Source organism: Bubalus bubalis, chromosome 14 (assembly GCF_019923935.1).
Source record: "Bubalus bubalis isolate 160015118507 breed Murrah chromosome 14, NDDB_SH_1, whole genome shotgun sequence".
Taxonomy (NCBI): domain Eukaryota; kingdom Metazoa; phylum Chordata; class Mammalia; order Artiodactyla; family Bovidae; genus Bubalus; species Bubalus bubalis.
Window position 1 is genome coordinate 46,151,115 of NC_059170.1, and position 26,439 is coordinate 46,177,553.

Genomic DNA, 26,439 nt, shown 5'->3' on the forward strand with positions numbered 1-26,439 from the left:
TGTTAGCAAATTTGGGTTCTGTGCTACCCAGGACCATCTCCATTTTAAGTTGAGGGACCACTGTGAGTCAGTGGGGCTCACTTGGAGCCAAGACTCACATTAAGCTTCCCTGGACTGATGGCCAGAAGGTTCTAGTTCTCATGTCACAAGTGAGGAAGACTCTTGCTTTATGTAGAACTCATTCCCAGCTCCCAGCTTTGGGCCGACAGAGGCTTGTCTCCTTTACAATTACGAGTGTTAAACCCAAGACCCAAACACTGGCCACAATATCAACCTCATTTATTTACTCAACAAATATCATTGAGTCTAATATATACCAGGGGTTCCCTGGTAGCTCAGCTGGTAACCTGCAAGGCAGGAGACCCCGGTTTGATTCCTGGGTCTGGAAGATCCGCTGGAGGAGGGATAGGCTACCCACTCCAGTATTCTTGGACTTGCCTGGTGGCTCACACAGTAAAGAATCCACCTGCAATGCAGGAGACCTGGGTTCGATCCCTGGGCTGGGAAGATTCCCTGGAGAAGGAAATGACTACCCACTCCAGTGTTCTGGCCTAGAGAATTCCATGGACAGTCCACGGGGTGGCAAAGAGTTGGACACGACTGAGCCGCTTTCACTTTTCACTTTCATATACCAAGGACTTTTCCAAGGATGGGAATACAGTGGTGATATCCCTGCCTGCATGTAACTTACAGCCTAATGAGGGGGGACAGATATCAATCCAACAAGTAAATACAGGATTGCAAACAAGGGTCCTCTTAACCCTACAGGTTACAATGAGGAGTTTAAATTCTATGCAGTCCAGCACCTCCATTTTTCCCACTAAGAGTCTTGCCCCTCAGAAATCAATTATGTACTCACTTTATTTGTCTCTAAGTGATTTCATGTTTTAATTTTTTCCATCTCAGTCTTTTATTTTGGTCCATAATGGGAGATGGTCCCCTACCATCGGGTGGCTAATCCCGTCCTTTCTCCTTTCTGCCTTGTGGGTTGCCCAGGGATGCGGAGTTCCATGAAGCTCCTCTCTTCTCATCCCACCCTCCCTCCTTTGTTTTTGAGGTCTGCAACCAAGATCCCAGATGGTTTCCTGGTCCACAGTATCCACTTGGCTCGGAATCACTGGGTTAGGTGCATATTCCAGCTTGGAAATGTCTCGATTCCAAGCCTCCCTGAGACATTTTCAGGAGTTGTGCCCTTTTATGAGACAAAACACTATAGTTTGTAATAGTGTTACATGATGTTTGCATGATGTTTTTAAGAGCAAATTGACCAGTTCCATGAGTCTGGGTTTCCATTTGTTGGAAGGCAAAGGACCATCAGTAGCTGGAACGACCTGAATTGTAATACTAATGTATTAAAATAAATGTGCTTGGGGCAGAAGTCACCTTGAAATTTGTTTAAAATTTTTTCATTTAAAAGTTTTTAGCTTTATTGAGGTATAACTGATACACAAAATATCCCATACATTTAACGTGTACATCTTGCTGAGTTTGGACATGTGTATATACTCACGACACCATCACCACAACCTAAGTACTCAACCTACCCATTACCTCCAAAAATGTCCTTGTGTTCTTTTTTTTGGTAAGAACATTTACCATGAAATCTATCCTCTGAACATATTTGATAGTATATAATACTGTATTGTTGACTGTTACATGACAGAGGTCTAGAATTTATTCTTTTGTGTAAAGGAAACATCATATTCATTGAAAAACAATTCCTCATTCCATTCAAAATTTGGACCAGTCATTGTATATTGGACACTGAACATGTCTATCTGTGTTCTAGAATCTAGGTCTTCCTTCAGTTCCTAGCTTTAGAGAGGATAACTTCCTGTCTCCACTGGCCATAATTATTGGCAGATACCCAAATCACCTGCATTCACTGTTAATATAATCCCATCTTTGGGAGACCCTCTCAGATTTGGCATATTTTTTTTTCTTTTCCTTGACTTTTCTTGAGCTAATTAGAGTCAGTTCTTTCAAGGGATACTATCTTAAAAGTAACTTCTTCCTCTTCCCTAAGTATGTTTGGTTACCTCTAAACTTCCCTGAATTTTTGAGTCAAGAGCATTCTTAGCTAAGGTTGGTGGAGTGGGAATATCAAGAGGAATACAAGGTAATAGTTTATCTTTTGGGTTTCAAAGCTGAGGTTGAAACTTTAAACAGTTGATTTGGAAGATTATTTGCTAAGCTTGGTTTTTTCCTATGTAAAAGAGATTAAAAGGCCCCAGCCTAAGGTGAGCTGAATGGAAAATTCATGGACTAGCCCTCCTGAGGCCCTCAGAGGGGATCCTGAGTGCTACCTCTCTCTTCTGAGCTGGGTTCCTGGAGTGGGAAGGGGATGCATTGGAATGTTGAACCTCAGAGAGGTCTGGGACTCATCCTAGGACAGTAGCCGAGGACCAGAAGCAGCTCTATGGGGTGTCTTAGTTGAGGGACTTGGGGTGGCCCCCCTCTGTGCTCTGTGATACACAGTGCAGAGCAGGAAGCAGTGGAATAATCTTGGGAGGCTGAGATTAGTGAGAACACGATGAGAGAACAGGCTGCCCCAGGAAGTCCAGGGGTCAGGACAGTGAGGATCCAGGGTTCAGAGAGAATATATGAGAAGGGATGACTGATGCCCGTGGGGGTGGGGCTGCAGCTGATGGTTCCAAGGTGAGGGGTGATGAGACATGAGCTCTAGGACCCCACCCCCTCTTCTTGATTCTGTGCTAGTCCTTTGAAGCTTGAGGGTGGAGGCAGGAGGGTGGGGGCACAACTTGAGCAGGACAATGTCAAATTTCTACCATCGGTAGAATAGCTTGTTGGATAGAAATTAACTTCCACTAGAGGAAAAATAAAGTCAGGATTTTCTGCACTTTTGTGTTTGCTGCCTAAGCAGCTGACCCATTTCTCCAGGTTTCTCACTCACAATTGTCTCCCGAGGTCTGGGCTGAGGTCTTTGGCTCTAAGTCTTGGTTCTGGAGGAAATGGCTTGCCATGAGGTGAGTTTGGGGCAGAGGGAGGAACTGGAGAATTCTGACAACAGAGTTTGATTCTGAGAAGCCACAGACTCTGAGACCACTTTTATAGCAAGAAGAAAGACCATGTATTATCTGAGGTCAGCTTCACCTCTGAAGGTTGAAATGGACAAAGATATAGGAACTTTAATTTGTTGTCTTTACAATTAATTTGATGACTAATGCTAATTCCTTGTGTAATAGTCTATGCTGAGACTGCGTATTAAGGAAGGCAAACAGTTGTTTTTGTTTGGTCATGTATTTTCTGGCTAAAAGTCAAATGGTTTATAGCAAGAAAGGCTGAGCAACTTTTTGCAAGAGTTCTGTTTATAATTTTATAGCCCAAACTGAATCATTTATTGATCTGAACTACAGTGTTGTCATCCATAAAATTGTCTGTGTATAGGAATAAATTAAACTGGCCTTGGATTATACTGGAATTTTCTAAAATATCCATTAACATGGATGTTTGGGAGGAAGTAGAGTCTCTGTAGATTTAATACTTGGGAATTCAAGGCTAAGCCAGAAGTTTGTTTTGGTTTGAATTCTGTAACATTGTCCAAAAATACATTAGTCTATTTTCCTTTAGAAAATACTAGCTGTTTAGTGAACATAATTTAATCATTGATGATTCAGGCTCAGGCTGATTCACAGTCACCATTAAGAGTAACATGGTGGAGAAAGTTGGAAGACTGGGTTGAATCCAAAATGACCTCAGGGCATCTCTGCAAGTTATTTCTGGAAGAAACTTCTGATAATGGCTCATTTATTCTTTAAGAGTTGAGTGCAGGGGAAAAAATACATCCAGTAATTAGTTATCTAAGTCTTAGTTTCTGAATACTTGAATGCATAGTCAGAAAACAATGCTAGATTGTTCAGATGCTTGTTATGTCTGACCCTTCACGACCCGATGGACTGTAGCCCACCAGGCTCCTCTGTCCAAGGGAATTTTCCAGGCAAGATACTGGAGTGGGTTGCCATTTCCTACTCTATGGGATCTTCCCAACCCAGGGATCTAACCCTCATCTCTTACATCTCCTGCATTGGCAGGTGGCTTCTTTACCACTTGCACCACCTGGATAGCCCCAATAATAGATTGTTGCTGTTCAGTCACTCAGTCATGTCTGACTCTTTGTGACCCCATGGACTTCATGCAGCACACCAGGCTTCCCTGCCCTTCACCATCTCCCGGAGCTTGCTCAAACTCTTGTCCATCCAGTTGATGATGCCATTCAACTATCTCGTCCTCTGCTGTCCCCTTCTCCTCCTACCTTCTATCTTTTTCCAGCACCAGGGTCTTTCCCAATGAGTCAGTCAGTTCTTCGCATCAGGTGGCCAAAGTATTGGAGTTTCAGCTTCAGCATCAGTCCTTCCAATGAATATTCAGGACTGATTTCCTTTAGGATTGACTGGTTTGACCTCCTTGCAGTCCAAGGCAGGGACTCTTAAGAGTCTTGAACACCATAATTCAAAAGCATCAATTATTTGGCACTCAGCCTTCTTTATGGTCCAACTTTCACATCTATACATGACTACTGGAAAAATCACAGCTTTCACTATATGGACCTTTGTAAGTAAAGTAATGTTTCTGCTTTTTAATATGTTGTCTAGGTTTGTCATAGCTTTTTTTCCAAGGAGCAAGTGTCTTTTAATTTTCATGGTTGCAGTCACCATCTGCAGTGAGTTTGGAGCACAAAAAATATTAGATTAGCTCTCAGAAAAGAAATTTAATAATTACAGGTTTGCCTGTTTACACTGTGCATTTTGCATAAGATTGGTTTGCCTGCCCTCTTGGCTTAGTAAGGACAAAGGACTTCCAAGTTTCACAAAATCTTCTGACCCCATTATATCTGAGGTACTGCCGTTAAAGGCATGTCTGATGCTTGGGCTGGTCTCACCATGGAAGCTGGTGGTGGGCCTGGTAGCAACCATGTCTGAATTGCTTTAACATTTTCAGAGAAGCTTCTGAGACCTTTGAGACTGAACTCAGTTCTGGCACGGCCACCCTGACCTCCCATTCTGGACTCTACCTGCTCTGGGACCATTGGATTTTCCTTGTTGGGTTGTACAAGTGGATGTGTCTGCAGGTGTCAGCTTGGAGTAGGGGAAGGAAAAGAGGCATTAAATCAGACAGGTTTGGTTTTGAACCAGGCTATTTGGTCATGGCAATATTCATAGTTTCTGGAAACTGAAATTTTCCTCATCTTTAAAATGCAAATGACAAAATGGTAACTGTTTATTGCTATGAGGGTAAAAGGGAGGAAGGAAGGGATATGAGCCAGGAAGCACCCTATGGATGACCTCACACTTCTGCTTTTATCATCTGCTTTACCTTCTTTTAGCATCTATGTCAAAAGTCACAAAATATGACTCCTGAGCCACATTCAGCCCACCACTTGTTTTTCTAAATAAAGTTTTATTGAAACATAATTATGTTCATTTGCTTATGGGTTGCATATGGCTGTTTTCACACTGTAACAGCAGATTTAAGTAGTTGTGACAGAAGCCTACAAATCTTAAAATATTTACTATCTTTTACAGAAAGAATTTGCCTGCATGAATCACAGTCTTGTCATGGAGAAGGGGCTTGTGTAATTCAATGAAGCTATGAACCATGCTGTGCAGGGCCACCCAAGACAGATGGACATAGGACCATTCTGACAAATTGTGGTCCACTGGAGGAGGAAATGGCAATCCACTCCAGTATTCTTGCCAGGAGAACCTCATGAACAGTATGAAAAGGCAAAAAGGTATGACACTGGAAGATGAGCCCCCAGGTTGGAAGGTGTCCAATATGCTACTGGTGAAGAGTGGAGAGAAATTACTAATAGCTCCAGAAAGAATGAAGCAGCTTGGCTGAAGAGGAAATGATGCCCAGTTGTGGATGTGTCTGGCAATGAAAGTAAAGTCCAATGCTGTAAAGAACAATGTTGTATAGAACTTGGATTGTTAGGTCCATGAATCAAGATAAATTGGATGTGGTCAAGCAGGAGATGGCAAGATTGAACACTGACATCTTAGGAATTAGTGAACTAAAATGGATGGGAATGGGTAAATTTAATTCAGATGACCATTACATCTACTACACAGACAAGAATCTCATAGAAGAAATGGACTAACTCTTACAGTCAACAAAAGAGTTCAAAATGCAGTCCTTGGATGCAACCTCAAAAATGACAGAATGATTTTGATTCATTTCCAAGGCAAACCATCTCAACATCACAGTATTCTGGGTCTATGACCCAACCACTGATGTCAAAGAAGCTGAAGCTGACCAAGCTGACCATGAAAGCCTACGACATCTTTTAGAACTAACACAAAAATAATATCCTAAAAAAAGAGTCCTTTCATCACAGGAAATTGGGATATAAAAGTAGGAAGTTGAGAGATACTCAGAAGAACAGGCAAGTTTGGCCTTGGAGTACAAAATGAAACATGGCAAAGGATAACAGAGTTTTGTCAAGAGAACATCCTGGCCATAGCAAACATGCTTTTCCAACACCTCAAGACATGACTCTACACATGGACATCACCAAATGGTTAATACTGAAATCAGATTGGTTATGTTATTTGCAGCCAAAGATAGGCTCTATACAGTCAGCAAAAACAAGACCTGGAGCTGACTGTGGCTCAGATCATCAGCTGCTTATTGCAAAATTCAGGCTTAAACTGAAGAAAGTAGAGAAAACCACTAGGCCATTCAGGTATGACCTTAACCAAATCCCTTATGATTATACAGTAAGGGTGAAAAGTAGATTCAAGGGATGATATCTGATAGATAATGTGTCTGAAGAACTATGGACAGAGGTTCATAAAACTGTGCAGGAGATGGTGACCAAAACCAGCCCCAAGAAAAAGAAATGCAAGGCAAGGTGTTGTCCGAGGAGGCCTTACAAATGGCCAAGAAAAGAAGAAAAGCAAAAGGCAAGAGAGAGAGGGAAAGATAGACCCAAATGAATGCAGAGTTCCAGAAAATAGCAAGGAGAGATAAGAAGGCCTTTTAAAATGAACAACACAAAGAAATAGAGGAAAACAATAGAATGGGAAAGACTAGAGATCTCTTCAGGAAAATTGGAGATAACAAGGGAATATTTCATGCAAGTATGGGCAAAATAAAGGACAGAAATGGTAAGGACCTAACAGAAGCACAAGAGATTAAGAAGAGGTGGCATGAATACACAGAAGAACCATACAAAAAAGGTCTTAATGACCTGGATAACCATGATGGTGTGATCACTCACCTAGAGCTGAGCATCTTAGAGTGTGAATTCAAGTGGGCCTTAGGAAGCATCACTATGAGCAAAGCTAGTGGAGGTGATGGGATTCTAGGTGAGTAGTTAAAATTCTAAAAGATGATGCTGTTAAAGTGCTACACTTAATATGCCAGCAAATTTGCAAAACTCAGCAGTGGCCACAGAACTGGAAAAGGTCAATTTTCATTCCAATCCTAAAGAAGAGCAATGCCAAAGAATGTTCCAATGACTACACAATTGCATTCATTTCACATGCTAGCAAGGTTGTGCTCAAAATCCTTCAAGCCCTAGCTTGTACGTGAACTGAGAACTTCCAGATGTACTAACTGGGTTTCGAAGAGGCAGAGGAACCAGGGATCAAATTGCCAACATTTGATGGATCATGGAGAAAGCAAGAGATTTCCAGAAAAATATCTACTTCTGCTTAATTGATTATGCTAAAGGCTTTGACTTTGTGGATCACAATAAACTGAAGAATTAAGAGATGGGACCAGACGACCTTACTTGTCTCCTGAGAAATCTATCTGGGGATCAAGAAGCTATAGTTAGAACAGGATCTGGAACAATGGAATGGTTCCAAATAGGGAAAGAAGTATGACAAGGCTGTATATTGTCACCCTGCTTACTTAACGTCTATGCAGAGTACATCGTGCAAAATGCTGGGCTGGATGAATCACAAGCTGGAACCAAGATTGCTGGGAGAAATATCAATACACTCACATATGCAGATGACACTCTTCTAATGGCAGAAAGCGAAGAGGAACTAAAGAGCCTGCTGATGAAGGTGAAAGCGGAGAGTGAAAAAGCTGGCTTAAAACTCAGCATTCAAAAAATTAAGATCATGGCATCAGGTCCCATCACTTTATGGCAAATAGAAGGGAGAAAAGTGGAAGCAGTGACAGATTTCATTTTTTGGGCTCCAAAATCACTGTGGACAGTGATTTTGGCTATGAAATTAAAAGATACTTGCTCCTTGGAAGGAAAGCTAAGACATACCCAGACAGTGTATTAAAAAGCAGAGACATCACCTTGCCGGCAAAGGTCCCTAGAGTCAAAGTTCCCCAGAAGGAGGTGCTGTTTTGCAACTCACCCACCGGTAGGGGGAGCTTTTTTTTTTTTCAATTTCACAAGAACGCAGGTAAGGACTAGAATGTGTTTGAGCCACAGCAAGAAATACTTCTGTCTAGTTACAGTCATGTATAAGCCAAGAGCGCAGAGGAATTGTACCAGGGATACAATGCGTCCCTGTGAGATGTCAGGTAATTCCAGACTCAAATAATATCTCACGCGGTGAGAGTTTGTGCTAATGGTACATCATGGCATATGATTAGTCGCCAGTGTAATTTCGCAGCAATAGGCACTCAGAACAAGAGCGTGGGTTGCATTTGTCCCTTTATTCTGGCTTGCTCTTTTCTCTCAAGGCATTTAACCACATAACCCAGCTAGGAGCTGGTAACAGTATCAGCTGAAATTGCTCTGTGCTTAGGGACTAATGAGACAGGAGCAAGCTTCCCAGATAGACTCCCAAACTGCAACCTTATCGTCCTAGAACAAAGCTCATCTGTATGGAAATTGAGCAGAAAAGTGCCCAGTCCACTAGAGTCTGGAGAATTTTGCTCTGCGCCTTCTTGCACCTGATATGGTCACGTTGGAAATTTTCCAATGGTGCATATTTGAATTTTCCTCAATTCATTCTCCCACATGCACTGGTTTAACGATCATGTTCAGCTCACTTTTGACTGAAACCAACATTAAAGAGATTTATGTATATCTTAAGTCTAGCAGTAAAACTTAATGAAATTTAACATTTCTCTAGCACTCAAAAAAATTTTTTAAAAGGTGAATAGTCAGAAAATTGTTGGAAATCTTCTATACTCTGAAGATTTCCAGAGTCATGTGTTTTTCCAGTGACAGAATGTTCTGTATGGATTAGACACTTCCTACTATCACCAGGAGATTTCAGCAGCATGTTGACCTATTCACTGGACTATGCGCTGGAGTAGGAGATGGCAACTCACTCCAGTATTCTTGCCTGGAGAATCCCATGGAAAGAGGAGCCTGGTGGGCCACAGTCCATGGGGTCGCAAAGAGTTGGACACAACTGAAGTGAATTAGCATGGCATGGACTATGCTCCAGGTAAGAGGAATGTAGGTCCAAGCCATGTCTGAACCATTGTGCTTTTTAGTTTCCAAAGCTGTGCAGTTCCATCCTTTGGTCCTAATGTCACTCTTAAAAATTTTTTTTAAATTATTTATTTGGCTGTGGTGTGTCTTAGTTCATGCAAGACCTAGCTCCTCGACCAGGGCTCGAACCTGGGCCCCCTGTGTCAGGAGTGTGGAGTCTTAACCACTGAATCACCAGGGAAGTCCCCCTAATGTTACTCCTATTGGCAGATGTAAGGGAGGTTCTGGCCACAAAATATGCTGTGCTGTGCTTAGTCGTTCAGTCTAAGCTGTTCAGTTGTTCAGTCTAGTCATCCCCTCTGTCCATGGGGATTCTCCAGGCAAGAATATTGGAGGCGGTTGCCATGCCCTTCTCCAGGGAATCTTCCCAACCCAGAGATCAAACCCAGGTCTCCTGCATTGCAGGAGGATTCTTTACCATCTGAGCCACCAGGAAAGCCCAAGAATGGTGGAGTGGATATCCTATCCCTTCTCCAGGGGATCTTCCTGACCCAGAAATCGAACTGCGGTCTTCTGCATTGCAGGCATATTCTTTACCAGCTGAGCTACAAGGGAAGCCTGCACTAAAGATAAGAAGAGATAATCATAATATTAATTCCTAATGGCTAACATAGCACCCTAAGTTCATGCTGCTGCTGCTGCTAAGTAGCTTCAGTTGTGTCCGACTCTGTGCGACCCCACAGACGGCAGTCTACTAGGCTCCCCCGTCCCTGGGATTCTCCAGGCAAGAACACTGGAGTGGGTTGACATGTCCTTCTCCAATGTATGAAAGTGAAAAGTGAAAGTGAAGTCGCTCAGTTGTGTCCGACTCTTAGTGACCCCACGGACTGCAGCCTACCAGGCTCCTCCGTCCATGGGATTTTCCAGGCAAGAGTACTGGAGTAGGGTGCCATTGCCTTCCCCACCCTAAGTTCATAGAGTGCCTTTACGTTTTTCAAAGGACTTTAAGTTCTCTTACTTTATTTAACATGCTCCAAAACTCTGTAGGGTAGGGGAGCAGATATACTGACGGCAGAAGTGGGTCTGTTACTATCTCTAAGACACACTCAAGGCAGCACCTCTGGATGGTCCTTTAGCAGTGTCTCTGCCTGCTCATGCCTTCTTTCTCTCCTCTCAATGCTTTAGAAGGTCTATGAAGCCTGTCCCAGGCTAGATTGAGGCTAGTTCCCACACATGAATTTTAATAGCTCCCTAAAAGCAAGAATTCCTGGGGCTGACCTGAGGAGAAGAAGGAGAGGAGAAGCTGCCACTCATTGGAATAAATCTCCAAGAGCTGACTCTGCCCAGGGTCCAACACTTGTTTGGAAAAAATTTATATCTTTTTTTTTCACCAGCTGCCAAATCAAAATTAGTCTTTCCTTCAATTGTGGGTGTAGACTGCGAGTCACAATATTACTAGCAGGACCTGCAAGTTTGTCACTAATATGTACTTTCCTACCAGGTTATAACTGTTGTAGATTTGCTGAAATATCTTTTCTACTCACTCATATCTGGCACTAGATTTTTTTTTTAATATAGTACATATATAAAGAAGGATACACATTACCACGTCACAAAAGTGTATTTTAAATCTTTTGAAAACTGTTTCAGTATAATTGCTTTTCCTTGATTATCCTATGGATTTTATCTTATGCATTTAAAATACTCCTGAATATGAGAAGAAAGACACACTGTCTACCTCGATAGGTGGTATGCAAATGGGTGTAATCTTTTTGAAGAGAAATTGGCAATATCTATCAGAATAAAAGATGCACAGACTTTTTGATCCAGGAATCCCACCTGTAAGAATCTATCCTAATTTAGAAAGATGCCCCTATATGTGAGACAGTGAAAGAGACATGAGATAAAGAACAGATTTTTGGACTCTGTGGGAGAAGGCGAGGGTGGGATGGTTTGAGAGAATAGCACTGAAACATGTTTATGACCATATGTGAAACAGATCGCCAGTCCAGGTTTGATGCATGATACAGGGTACTCAGGGCTGGTGTACTGGGACGACCCTGAGGGATGGGATGGGGAGGGAGGTGGGAGGGGGGTTCAGGATGGGGGACACATGTATACCCATGGCTGATTCAGGTCAATGTATGGCAAAAACCATTACAATATTGTAAAGTAACTAGCCTCCAATTAAAATTAATTAATTAATTAAAAAAGAATCTATCCTAACGGTATGAAGTGAAGTGAAGTGAAAGTTGCTCAGTAGTGTCCAACTCTTTGTGACCCCATGGACTGTACAGTCCATGGAACTCTCTAGGCCAGAATACTGGAGTGGGTGGCCTATCCTTTCTCCAGCGGATCTTCCCAACCCAGGAATCAAACTGGGGTCTCCCACATTGCAGGCAGATTCTTTACCAACTGAGCTATCAGGAAAGCCCCGGATGTATATACCCTAACAGTATACTTGTATGTATATGAAAGATTCGAATTTTTAAGTGTGTTCATGGCAGCATGATTGTAAAAGTGAAAACCCAGAAATGGCTTCTGTCCCACATGAGGGATCACCTACATCAGTGACGGTGCAGCCACACAATGCAAAACTGCAGTTCCAGCAAAGAACAAGGGAAATGACCTGCAAGGTATCATTCCTTCCCATAATGTTAAATGAAAAAGGCAATGTGTAGAAAAGAGTGTGTGGTGAGCCCCCATGAGCACAGAAGAGGAAAAATATACTTGATAATAAATGCATAAATAAAGATAGATAAAAGCTCTTTTATTCTATTTTGTGTCTAGAGGGAGGCACAGGGGTGGAAGAGATTTCATTGCATAACCTATTGTTCTGTGTATTTTGGGGCATGATAATAACAATACGAAGGTAATAAGAAAAAGGTAACACATGTTGAGTGCTTATTTTGTGCAAAGGAATCTTTGATTCTTTACTCATCCTGTGATGTCCTCACGTGATGGTACCCTTGTTATCAATCACATCCTCTGAGCAAGGAGACTGCATGAGACATGGAGGGGTTGAGTATTTCACCTGAGGCCACACAGGTGGAAAGGGCGCAGAGCAGGGACTTAGACCAGGCAGCCTGGTCCCAGAGGCCTCCCTGCTAACTTCTCTGTCTTGCCTCTGCATTAGAATCATAATGTCGCATTCTCCACGTGTTGTTTAAAAGAAAAACAACCCGCAGATAAAAATGAATCATTTAGTGGGTTTATTCCCTAAAATGTCAATGGGCCAACCTGTCCAAATCCAAGTGTATGAACATAACAATTTAACCCCCACCCTGGGACACCCCTCACTAGAGAGCTACATTGTCTGATCCATTCATTTGATAACAGCATGATTTTATTTAGTGAATTTTTCTTTTCCAAGGCCTTAAGCCAACAAATGTGCCTTCAAAGAGAAAGCTAATTCCCCTGATTTTGACTGCAAGGTCCAACCTGTTTTGAATTTTTCTGTTGATTATATTGTTCCTCTTAGAAGTAGGAAAACAAACATCACCCTATGTACAGACAAATCACATCGATGTCTGGATTCCCCAGAAATTGAAATCTTGGAAATACTTCCTTTTATCTCCCAGAGCCTCTTCAGCACTAGTTGGTGGCCCTTGGATTTCTGGGCTCAACTTGAATATCATTGGCTGATATCGGTATTCTTTGAGATGCTTGTGCATGGTGGCTTCGCTAACATGGCATTGCAGAATTTGACTGTGACTTCTTGCAAAACACTCCTTCGATCCCTCTTACCACGCCAGCGACAAGTCTCCATAAAGAGTGCCCTTGTCTTTAATATCATCCTATTCCTGGCTAATCCGTCTTCTTATCTGACAGAGGCAAGCGTTGGCAGGCAGCAACATCCTTCTTGAGTTGCTCTCACTGTATTTATTTTGACAGATACTTCTATTTATGTCGAGGGATATTGGTTGTTTTTCTATATATTTGAAATAGTGATTTATAGTTTCTCTTTAAAATACATCCATTTGTGAAAAAAGTGAGTCAATTTAAGGAAGAAAGCTAGGTAAATAATAGCACTGAGAGCAAAAAATTGTGAAAGTGTGTTATGACTGGTGGATGGTTAGGAAACACTGGAATAAAGCAAAGGTGATATTTATGGCTTGGACTTCTCCAGTTGTCAGCAGAGTCATCCCTAGGAGTGGCTGGACAATTGAGTATCTGTTTGGGGTATTTGAAGGAGCCATGGGAAAAACTTCCTGTCTTTAAATTTCAGCCTTGTCAATTGTCATTTCAATGAGAATTCAATCCTTGACATTTTGTAGACTGTTGGCCTTCAAAGGTCTTCAGTCATTCATGCATTTATTTTTTCATGGGACACACTTATGCTTATTGAGTACCAACTGCTTGCCACCCTGCTTATTTATATTGTCACCCTGCTTATTTAACTTATATGCAGAGTACACCATGAGAAACGCTGGGCTGGTTGAAGCACAAACTAGAATCAAGATTGCCGGGAGAAATATCAATAATCTCAGATATGCAGATGACACCACCCTTATGGCAGAAAGTGAAGAAGAACTAAAGAGCCTCTTGATGAAAGTGAAGGAGGAGAGTGAAAAAGTTGGCTTAAAGCTCAGCATTCAGAAAACTAAGATCATGGCTTCCGGTCCCGTCACTTCACGGCAAATAGATGGAGAAACATTGGAAACAGTGTCAGACTTTATTTTTTTGGGCTCCAAAATCACTGCAGATGGTGGCTGCAGCCATGAAATTAAAAGACACTTACTCCTTGGAAGGAAAGTTATGACCAACCTAGACAGCATATTAAAAAGCAGAGACATACTTTGCCAACAAAGGTCCATCTAGTCAAGGCTATGGTTTTTGCAGTAGTCATGTATGGATGTGAGAGTTGGACTATAAAGAAAGCTGAGCACCAAAGAATTGATGCTTTTGAATTGTGGTGTTGGATAAGACTCTTGAGAATTCCTTAGACTGCAAGGAGATCCAACCAGTCCCATCCTAAAGGAGATCAGTCCTAAAGATTCATTGGAAGGACTGAAGCTAAAGCTGAAACTCCAATACTTTGGCCACCTGATGTGAAGAACTGACTCATTGCAAAAGACCCTGATGCTGGGAAAGATTGAAGGCAGGAGGAGAAGGGGACGACAGAGGATGAGATGGTTGGATGGCATCACTGACTCAATGGACATGAGTTTGAGTCAACTCCGGGAGTTGGTGATGGACAGGGAGGCCTAGTGTGCTGCAGTCCCTGGGGTCGCAAAGAGTTAGACACGACTGAGTAACTGAACTGAACTGAACTGACTGAACCGCTTGCCAGGCATTGTGTGATAGCAAGCTCCCACGGGGGAGGAAGATGTCCTTGACTGGGGTATCTTGCCTTTAGCCCCCATGAGCTGAGGGTCCAGTGAACTTACCAGCTAACAGTGGTTCTCAACTCAGGCTGCTCAACAGAATAGCTTGGGGAGCCTTCAGGAATATAAATACTTGAGTGATCCCTAGATTTGTATTTAATTGATGTTGGGTGGAGCTTGGGCACCAGTAGTTAAAAAAAAAAATGTTAAAACTCGTCAGGTGATTCTGTTAAGCCAAGATGGAGAACCACTGAGCTAACACCTTGTTCACCATTCTATTTCCTGCCTTCCTGCTGCGTAAAGTGCCATCTGTGGACCAGAAGTACTGATATCATCAGAGAATGTGTTAGAATTGTAGGGTTTCAGGCTGCACCCCAGACTGGCACAATCTGAATCTGCATTTTAGCAGGAGCTTTGGGGAATTCATGTGTGCACCTTGATTCTTTTGTTTATAAAATACTTGCATAGGGACATGTTCGCCTTTGGCCCATTCATCCCCCTTAATAAATATATCCATAATTTCCTTGTTAGAATCTTCTCCTGCTTTCCTTCCTCCCTCTTCTGCCTAAATTCTACAACAGAAAGAAACTGAGTTTGATAAGCCATTCAGACTTCAGTATGGATAAGTATAGTTCATGGCCCTTCCCAATATAATTTGCTGTAACAAAAGAGAATGGACATTGGAAAATGTTACAGGTCTCAGTCCCTAATAGCAGAGATTGAAGGGTAGGATTTGGGAGCATCAGAAGCTTCTTGGCAACTAGACTGAAGTTCTTCCAATGGAGAAGATCAGTTCTAAGAACAGAGTTGTTGCTATGGATTCCTTTGGTTCTGAAGGAAGGACCTGATGAACCAAAGAAAACAAAAGAAACAAGATAAAGTGTGTGGCTGGGATGCATCATATATTTGCATTCTTGTGCTTCTGATAGGTGAGAGCTCTTGAGGGGGGTGGTTGATTTTGCAAGAAAGAATGAGTTCAGAGTGAAGGGTCTCCTGCTGTTAGATAAATTTTGATGAATATTAACCTTTGAATTATATTTGCCTCCTGCTGCTTAAAATGCAGTTCCTGTCAAAACTTAAAAACCATACCCAGTTATAGACAAACTAAATGCTAAGCTGCCTGAACAGCAAATAGGAGTTAAAAACTTTAAAAAATGTGTTTATATCACAATGCATGCTTATCTCTATGCCCTGCCTCTGTTTCTGAAAAGAAATGATGTGTGTTTCCTGGATTCTAACACATGGTATAAACAAGCTAACACGAACAGTGTTGTAAGATCTAATTTGGATTTAGTAAAAAGAGGGCACACATAGATAACCACAAGGGTGCAGAGAGTCTGTGCTCTGTCTTTGCTTGGCCTCACAGTCCAAATCTGTGCTTGGATGCAGCTCGAAGCTCATCTGAGCTCCTAACTGGTTTCACTCAGGCAAGGGCCCTAGCACCGGCCAGTCCTCCCAGCTGCAGGCCAGCCCGGCAGGTTCCCCCATGGCCTTTACTGCCGAGGTCTCTGTGCCCCACAGTGATGAAAGTGACCTTGAGCGAGGTGGATAAAGCAGCTCTGGACCATGCTGGGAGACTTTACACTTCAGGAGAGGCAGCCGCAGAAGCAATGGCTAATTTCAGGTGTAATGAAAAGATGGTTTTCTCTGATGGGTTTGAGAAAGGCAGCTGAATTTAACAGTAATGATATCCTAAGAGGATAAGGTTAGGTTCTGGGACAGAAAGAGGCAGCCAACAGTTGGGCTCAAGTAGCTGTTCTCATGGCTTCCCAGGTGGGAAATTAGTGGTAAAGAAACTGCCTGCCAATGTAGGAGACCTAAGAGCCAAGGGTTCGATCCCTGGATGGAGAAGATCCCCTGGAGGAGGGCATGGCAACCCACTCCAGTATTCTTGCCTGGGAAATCCCACGGACAGAGGAGCCTGGCAGGCTACAGTCCATGGGGTCGAATAGAGTCGGACACGACTGAAGCGACTTAGCACCCACACCTGCTCTCACCACCTTCCCGGGTAGGAGGTTGAAGGGCTGGCAGCGTCCGGCTAAAGGCGGTTCAAACCCATTTGCTCAGTTCCACAAAGACTGAGTGTGTTGTCGAGGGCTTGTGACAGCCACCCTAAAAGTCAGACAGAGACACGGTTTTGGAAAGGAAATTGGGAGATACTGTAGCCGCCAGGGTCTAACTCAGCACTGTCGCGGGGGTGAGGTACAAGGCAATCTGTGTCTCCCTCTCCTCCTCAGACCGGGCTCTACGGAGCTGCCGAGACGCTCATGGCTGCCACTCCGCTTCCCCTGTGAAAGGCCACCGAGGTCAAGGCCACCACTTTCGAGAAGCCGCCCTGTGCGACTGGTTACACAGCTTCAGCACCACCAGCCTTTCCTTTTCCAGCCCTAAAAATAGCAGAGATGAGTTCACTGATAGCTGAGTCACCTCTTCGAAGGAGCTGTTCTGTCCAAATATTATTTATTGGAGACTTTGTCTTAAACACACTTACACAATGTTTTTCCTTCTGTCAGAAGCATAGCTCTGTGAATAATGACTATATCACACAGGCGTCTGCTGCTATTAAACATCACACATCAGTTTTACGTATAAATTAAGGAGTGCATAATTCAACACAAATTGAACTCAGTCGAGCCTCGGGGGTGTGTGTGTGTGTGTGTGTGTGTGCATGTGTGTGTGTGCTCAGTAGTGTCTGACTCTTTGAGACCCTGGGGAATGTAACCCACCAAGCTCCTCTGTCCATGGGATTCTCCAGGCAAAAACACTGGAGTGTGTTGTCATGCCTTCCTCCAGAGGATCTTCCTGATCCAGAGATTGAACCCATGTCTCTTGCATCTGCTGCATTGGCAAGCAGATTCTTTACCACTAGCGCCACTTGGGAAGTTTATTTCTTTTTTGATAAGTTTCTGTTGAAGAATGGTAGATTTACAATGTTGTGTTAATTTCTGCTATACAGCAGAGTGACTCAGTTATACATATATATTCTCTTTCATATTCTTTTCCATTATGATTTATCATGGTATTGAATATGGTTCCCTAAGCTGTACAGTGGGACCTGGTTGTTGCCTCACAACAGTTGAGAAAACTGAGTCTCAGTGAGGTCATGTAATTTGCTCAAGGTTTTCAGCTAGAAGTGGTTGAGTTAGTATTAAAAGTTAAGTCTTCTGACTCAGACTCATCCTCTCCTTTCTGTAGTACATGGCATCAACAGCTCTTTCTCATGATGAAAAGTAAAGGAAAAAAATTATGAGACTTAGCACTTTGTTTGTCCCAAAGCCCTTGGAGCTGAGTGGGAGCATTAAGACCTCAGACACATGAAATGGTAGAGAGATGAGGCGTGGGGATGCAAGAACTCTGCATTGTTACACAGCTTCAAATCCACAATAAATCAAACTCAAAAGCTTGTCAGCAACCTTCTTGCTTGTCTCTTTTTGCTTCAAAACAGCTAATCTCTGCTTTGGTGGTTCTTTTTAGGGTAACCTTGCTAAGAGGAGGAGATGGAAAGAGAGCACCGTGACCTTGAAAGATAAGCAGAAAGGGCGACATGGCACGTTGCAAGTATCTCAGTGTTTATGGCTGAGAAAAAGGCCAAGCAGATCTGTTCCCTTTCATGAAGATGTTGTTTGAATCTTACCTTTGAATGAGGCCAGGTTTATATTCTCAGTTGATGTGAAATGTGACACACACCAAAAAAGGACAGATCCCCAACCATTCTGGAGAAAGATTAAATGTGCTTGTGGTTCCTTTCACAGCTATTCATCATTTTAATTGGTTTTGAAACCAAAAAACTCTGACAGCATTTGTGATGGGAATCCAACTTCATATTTCATAAGCTATGGAAAAGTGATCACAGCCTTCGTTCGGAGTCTGTGCACATACCTTTGTGAAGTTGCTACAAGGGTGGAACAGCACACTCCATGTTAATCACACAGTCTGTGCACGGGGGTTGCTGCAGTTGAATTGTGGACACTGGTCACTTGGAAAGAAAATGCTCTGGTCCTTTTGAGGACAACACACCCTTGACTCATGTTCCTCTGACCATCCCTGTTGCCGGCATTTCTAAGAACCATGGGGATGCTCATGTGGCCTCCTGGCCTTCCAATCCCATGGCCTCTCCCCCAGGCTCCAACGACTCCCCTTCGATTTCACCCCAGCACCTTCTTTCATCTTGTCATAACTTAAAACAGTGATTCTGTTGAAATCACAGAGCCCTCATTTCATTCTCCACTGTCTGCTGTCTGTCCCCTCTTTCTCTTCTCCTCTAATCACCCAGAAGTCTGTCAGGGCCTGCAAACCCCTTGCCCACTCCTCTTCCTTCTTGCCATATCTCCGTCTCATTTTGTATACTTCCTATCAAGACTGGACTGCATCTCCCAGAGTTTTGGGGGTCAAGTTTTCACCCCTTAGTTTCACCCCAAAGGCAGATCATGATCAGTGCTTTACCAGTTTATCTCTAGCTCAGGAGTCACCAACCTTCTCCTGGAAGGACCAGGTGATAAGTGTTTTAGGCCTTGGTCTCTTTGTGGAACCAAAGACCCATCTCTGCCTTTGAAGGGGCAGGGCTCCCTCAGGGATGTGTAAACTGGTGGGTGTGGCTGTGTCCCCATAAACCTTATTTACAAATAACAGCAATCAAAAGGAGTGGGTGGGCTGTAGTTTGCAGAGCCCTTCTTGTTGTGAGTTAAGCATGTCTCCCAAAAAGGTAGTGTTAATCGCTCAGTTATGCCTGACTCTTTGTGACCCCAGGGACTGTAGCCTGTCAGGCTCCTTTGTCCATGGAATTCTCCAGGCAAGAATACTGGAGTGGGTTGCTATTCCCTTCTCTAGCGGGGATCTTCCCGACCAAGGGATGCAACCGAGGTCTCCTGCATTGCAGGCAGACTCTTTACTGTCTGAGCCACCAGGGAAGCCCCTCCCAAAAAGCTATGCTGAAGTCATAACTCGGGTATGGAAAACTTAACCCCCTATCTCTACTATTTCCAAATAATGTCACATTCTTTTCTGTAGCGCCTAGCATCTACAACTGTTTTCTATGATAAAAAGAAAAAAATTATGAGACTGAGCACTTTGGGTGTCCCATGTGAATAAGACTTTATTTAGAAATAGGGTCTTGGCAGATGTAAAGAAGTTAAATGAGGTCGAGCTAGATTAAGGTGGACCCTAAGTCCCCAGGCTGGTATCCTGATAAGAAGGTCAGTGTAGAGACTGTGTCACAAACACACACACATGGAGGAGGATGACAGGGTTAGATGGGCCCCTGTGATGCTGAAGTGATGTCTCTCAATTAACTGCCCACCACCACTGGAAGCCAGGAGCGAGGCTGGGGACAGACTCTCCTTCAGACATTCCAGAAGGACCAGCCCTGCTGGCAGCTTAATTTTGCACTTCCAGCCTCCAGAATCGCCAATGCGGTTCTCTCCATTGGTGGTGTTTTTACAGTAGCCCTAGAAGCTCACACATGGCTCTAATGTCAACTTCTCCGTCCGTGACTGAACTCCATGCTGATCATGACTGGAACTCTCTCCTCCCTCAATTATGCTCACTGAGGCAGCTCAGATGTCACCCTGTTTAGGGAGAGATCCCCCGCTACATGACACTCTGCTGTGGATTGAAGTCCCTCCACAGCCCTCGTCTTACTTGCCACCCCCTCCAGTTCACTGTAAGTGGTTCAAGGAGGTGGGGTCTTTTGGTGCTATTGGACAAAGAGCAAACATTCAGTACATGTTGAATAAGTGAATGAACTAAAGACAAGAGGGCTTCCCACGTGGTGCAGCAGTTAAAGAATCTGCCTGCAATGCAGGAGACCTGGATTCGATCCCTGGGTCAGGGAGATTCTCTGGAGAAGGAAATGGCAACACACAGCAATATTCTTGCCTGGGAAATCCCATGGACAGAGGAGCCTGGCAGGCTACAGTCCATGGGGTAGCAGAGTCAGACATGACTGAGCATGCACACACAAAGACAAGAATTGTCTAAATCATTTTGTTGATCCAGTATCGTTTCACATCAAGGGACTAATCAGGTGGAGTGTGCTCAATTTCTGCCCATAAACAAAATGATTAAAATAAGATCATTTGTTTATGGAATTGGACAAAATGGCACAACTATGCATCCAAGGGTTTCTAAACCTTTAAATAGTCACCTTTTCATTGCTTGCATTTTTGTACATTAAATATTGATATTCCCAGACCTCCTTTTGTATGCAGTGTCACACCACTTCATACCACATTGAGCCACGATGGTGTTGTCAGCAGCACTGTTTGCATATTTTAATTGCATTTTGCCCTTATTATTTTAGAAAAACAAGTGGAAAATGGAAAAATAAAATAAGCTGATGCTAGAGATAAAAATAGAGGTCTCATAAACTTAATTCAATTGAAGCAAGATAGAAATCATTAGCTGTGCTACAAACAGCAGAACTTCAGTAAAACTTCAGCCTCAATTGAGCCTTCGCTGGATTTAACTCAGTGAACCTTCACTGTGTTCAGTTGTGACAGAAAAGAAATATTTGAAATACTTATATTTTTGAGGACAAACCATCAAAAATTAATGCTTAAGAGATGAGCTATAATAATGATTGTATAATTATGGTGATTTAGAATTTTTTTAGCTTTCTGGAAATATATGGCATAAATTTCCATTTACTGTTCCAATTTAGGGAATGCATATATTAAAAAAAATTGATCGACTTCTATTTAAATTTATTTCATTCAGTTAAAAATTCCAGTATATGTGTGTAAATCTTAAGGAAACTTTCAAGATACAAATGTTGATGGGAAAAAGAAAGGAAATGAAAGTGTCTTGGTTTAGCTTGACTTAGGGCCTAAAACAAGAACGGGGAATTGATTTTCTGAACTAACTGGACTGCAGGCATCGGAATTCAGATCCTGGGTTCTTTATCCTGGCTGGAATGGACGTCCACCCCCGGACCCATGCTGTGTGACAGCAGTTTTCCTGAACAGGAGCATGCTCACCCCAGAGGCGGCTGAGTTGTTTCCAGGCTCCTTGCACTCTCAGGATAGTGATATTTTCTAGAGATTAAATAGCAGTTGGGTTAGCATATGACACAACAGTCTCAAGATAAAGGCAGTCTTAGTTTTGTACAAAACCCTGTATGTGAATGTATATGGTGACTTGATTTATAATTGCCCAAACTGGGAGGCATCCAACTGTCTCACAAGTGGAGACTGGATGAACAAACTGTGGTACAGCCACACAATGGAATACTATACAGCGATAAAAAGGAACAAATGCTGAAATACACAAGTGCATGGATGGATCATAAATGCAGGAAAACAACCAGACTCAAAAGACTTACTTTTTTTTTTCTTAACTGTAGGATTCCCCATATATGACATTCTCTAGAGAGGACAAAACTACAGGGACAGAAAACAGATCAGATCTGTGGCTGCCACGGGCTGAGAGTGGGTTTGCAGTGGACTGACCAAAAAGGGGCAGCATAAGGGAGCTTTGAGGGGTGATAGAAGCGTTCTGTCTATCAATGGTTGTGGTGGTTACATGATTTTATGCATTTGTCAAACTCATAGAATTGTGCACCAAAAAGAATACATTTTATTTTCTGTAACTAGAAAGGGAATTGGAAAAAATAGCAATTGGCTCCCAGACTAGAGTGACTTTAAGTGATAATAAGTGAAGTGCTCTTCCCCTGGTGGAGTATATGACTTGTAGTTATAGCTTTGGAATGTACCACTGTTTCTCTCAAATCTTTTTTTCCCCTATTCTTTTTTATGTTTTAAATATGTAAATAATTCTTTATTGTAAGGTTGTTAAAAATATATGGTATTCTCAATCTCATATTAGTTTATTTTTTAAAATTTATTTGATTGAAGTTTAGTTGCCTTATAATGTTTTGTTACTTTCTGCTTTAGAGCAAAGTGAATCAGCCATACGTGTACTTATAGCCGGTCTGTTTTGCATTTCCTTCCCCTTTAGGACACCACAGAGCACTTAGGTCCCTGAGTGATCAAGTCAGTTCTCACTTGTTATCTATTTTATAAAGAGCATCAGTAGAACTGTTTCCAACATGATTAGCTGGGTGGGTCGTGACCCACTCTGACCGGGTGGGCAAGATGCGAAGTGCTGCCTCTGGTGTTTCCTGTTTATGCATTTCAACACTGGAACAGGCTCCATTTCCTTCAGGGTCATATTCTTTCGGGTTCAGAAAGAGTTTAACTCCATTTAAGGAAGAAAAACACCTTGGGGATACAGCCAAGAGGAGTTTATCGCCTGAAGGGCTAGCTGTATGAGATGGGGTTTTCTGGGAAGCCGAGGTGGGGTGGAGCCCTGTGCTTCTGGGAACCCACAGTACATTTGGGGAATGAGAGCCTCATCCTTCTCTCAGCTGGTCCAGTTCTGGCCGCTCCATCCCCACCAGCAGCTCATTTCTCCGCATTTAGATTGAGGTTTGGCTGGCAAAGGAGGGTCCCTTCAATTCATCTTCATCTCTGATTAATTACTGTAATTGACGCAACTGTGTTTCTATCTCTAAATCTATTAACCAGCAAATGTTCAAGTCATAGCTCTCAACTCTCATTAATCTCACAGATTAAGAGTTGTTTTTAAATGATGTGTTTTATGTCCTCATTATGGAAATTTCAAGTCAGCAGTGAAAACAAGGATGTGCTGACCTCTGCATCACCTTTGTTTTTCAAGGGCGTTGGAGAGCCTTTCAACACTGAAAATATTCTCCTCACTTTATTTTCCCTCTCCCAGAGATCAAAACAAGAAATGATCTTCTTGGGAGGACTGTAAATTAATTCAGTCTTTTCAGAGAATAATTTGATAAGCTTTATCAAAATTAAAATTGCATATACTCCTTGATCCAGAAATTTTACTTCTAGAAATTTGTTCTACAGTGATATTCACACAAGAATTCAGAGATCTATTTCAAGGAAATATATTCATTCCACAGTTTATCAGAGGCAAACATTACAGGAGAGTCAAAAAGACCATTTTTTAGGGGATTGATTAAATTATAGTATATCCATTCTATGGGAGAGAAGACATTGGTACATTAACATTGGACTTCAAGATAGGATGTACTGGGATTCCAGTTTGAGGGAAAGAAATCTAGGAGGATCCACATAAAATAGTTATATCACCCAAACTGAGAAGTGAGTAGGCTTTGTAGAGGATGGGTGGGAGAAGGGAGAGAAGAGGAACTAAAGTTTAATTTTATTTACACTTCTGTACTGCCTGAATCTTATGATGAGCAAGCCTCCATCTGTATTAAAAAATGCAAATATAGAAAAAAAAACAAGAGTGATGCAGTTCTTTTTAAATTAAAAAAAATTATACAATTTTAAAGGCTACTTTCCATTTACAGTTAATACAAAATATTTACTGTACTTCCTGTGTTGTACAGTACATCCTTGAGCCTGTCTTATACCCAGTACTTTGTACCTCCCACCTGCCCCTGTTAAACACTAGTTTGTTCTCTATGTCCGTGTCTCCTTCTTCATTTTATTCACTAGTTTGTTGTATTTTTCAGATTCCCCATATAAATATTATATAATATTTGTCTTTCTGTGTCTGACTTATTTCACTTAAGCATAATGCCCTCCAGGTCCATCCATGTTGCTGCAAATGGCAACATTTTGTTCTCTTTTACGACTGTTCAGTTCAGATGCTCAGTCCTGTCTGACTCTTTGTGACCCCATGGACTGCAGCACACCAGGCCTCCCTGTCCATCACCAGCTCTCAGAAATTGCTCAAACTCATGTCCATCGAGTCAGTGATGCCATCCAACCGTTTGATCTTCTGTCATCCCCTTCTCCTCCTGCCTTCAATCTTTCCCAGCATCAGGGTCTTTTCCAAAGAGTCAGTTCTTCACATCAGGTGGCCAAAGTACTGGAGTTTCAGCTTCAGCATCTGTCCCTCCAATGAATAATCAGGACTGATTTCCTTTCGGATGGACTGCTTTGATCTCCTTGCAGTCCAAGGGACTCTCAAGAGTCTTCAGCACCACAGTTCAAAAGCATCCGTTCTTTGGTGCTCAGCTTTCTTTATGACTGAGTAGTATTCTATACAGAGTGATGTTGTTCTAAGAGTTTCAGTTCAGTTCAGTCACTCAGTTGTGTCTGACTCTTTGCGACCTCAGGAATCACGGCACGCCAGGCCTCCCTGTCCATCACCAACTTCTGGAGTTCACTCAGACTCATGCCCATCGAGTCAGTGATGCCATCCAGCCATCTCATCCTCTGTCGTCCCCTTCTCCTTCTGCCCCCAATCCCTCCCAGCATCAGAGTCTTTTCCAATGAGTCAACTCTTTGCATGAGGTGGCCAAAGTACCGGAGTTTCAGCTTCAGCATCATTCCTTCCAAAGAAATCCCAGGGCTGATCTCCTTTAGAATGGACTGGTTGGATCTCCTTGCAGTCCAATGGACTCTCAAGAGTCTTCTCCAACACCACAGTTCAAAAGCATCAATTCTTCAGTGCTCAGCTTTCTTCACAGTCCAACTCTCACATCCATACACGACCACTGGAAAAACCATAGCCTTGACTAGACGGACCTTTGTTGGCAAAGTAATGCCTCAGCTTTTCAATATGCTATCTAGGTTGGTCATAACTTTTCTTCCAAGGAGTAAGCATCTTTTAATTTCATGGCTGCTATCACCATCTGCAGTGATTTTGGAGCCCCAAAAAAGTGATCATTAAACTGCATCCCTTGCAGTCTGTGTATCGAATGGAGGATTTCCAAGTGTCTTGACATGTGTTACTTTCTGCTGCGTCTGAGATGACCTGGGGAGGAGGCGGGGCATGCAACCTCTTTTGGGAGGCCAATGAGAAAGCATATCTCCTAGGAGACGAGCAGCTTCCCCTTGGCTTCTTTTCACATTCACTAGACATTTTCAGTAATACCTCATTTATACATTGACTCTTTGGCTAATAGCTAATTTTAAAAATTGAGGTATATTTTACCTCTAGCAAAATATGTAATGTTAAATACACAGCTCAAAGAGTTTTGGCCACATATGCCCCCATGTAATCATCATGGCAATAAAAACCCAGAATATTTTCGCCTCTTTGGAAAGTTCTCTGAGTCTCCACCCGCTCAGTCAACCAGTCTTGTGCTTTCTATCTCTGTAGCTTAATTTTGCCTGTTTTAGAACTTGATGTAAATGGAAACAGAGAGCATGTCCTTTTCATGTTTGCCGTCTCTACCTGACATAACATTTTTGAGATTTGCCTACTTTGCTGTCTGCATCAGTGGCTTGTTCATTTGGTTGTGTGGAACCATGTTGCATTGTATGACCATGTTTCAACTTTATTTGTCCTTGCACATGGGCATTTGAATTATTTACACTTTTTGCAAAGATGAATAAAGCTGCTGTGAACATTTTTGCACATGTCTTTTAATGAACATATGTTTTCATTTTCTCTTGGGTAAATACTTAGGGTGGGCTTGCTGGTTATACGGCAACTGTGTGTGTGTTTAACTTCGTAAGAAATCACCATGCCTCTTCTCAAAGGGATTGTCCCATTTGACCTTCCCACTAGCAATGTGTGAAGTTGAAGCAATGTTTTGCCCCTGAAAAAACCTACATTTATGTACATTTGTAAATATTTTTTAACAGAGTAAAGGCTAAAGGAAACTTTCAGCAGCAGTAAACGCGACCCTGAGCCCCTGCCCATTTCTGTCCGTGCCTCCTTGAGCAACTGAGTTCTGATCCCTGGAGGTGAATCCAGAAGACCCATTTCTCTCTGTCTTTT

General features: G+C 42.5%; 1 protein-coding gene across 1 annotated transcript in view; it reads right to left on the reverse strand.

The window, feature by feature from the left end:
* The window catches only part of PCSK2 (proprotein convertase subtilisin/kexin type 2), a 242,675-nt gene that overhangs the window by 54,502 nt on the left and 161,734 nt on the right, over nt 1-26,439 (reverse strand). The gene's annotated exons all lie outside the window — the stretch shown is intronic.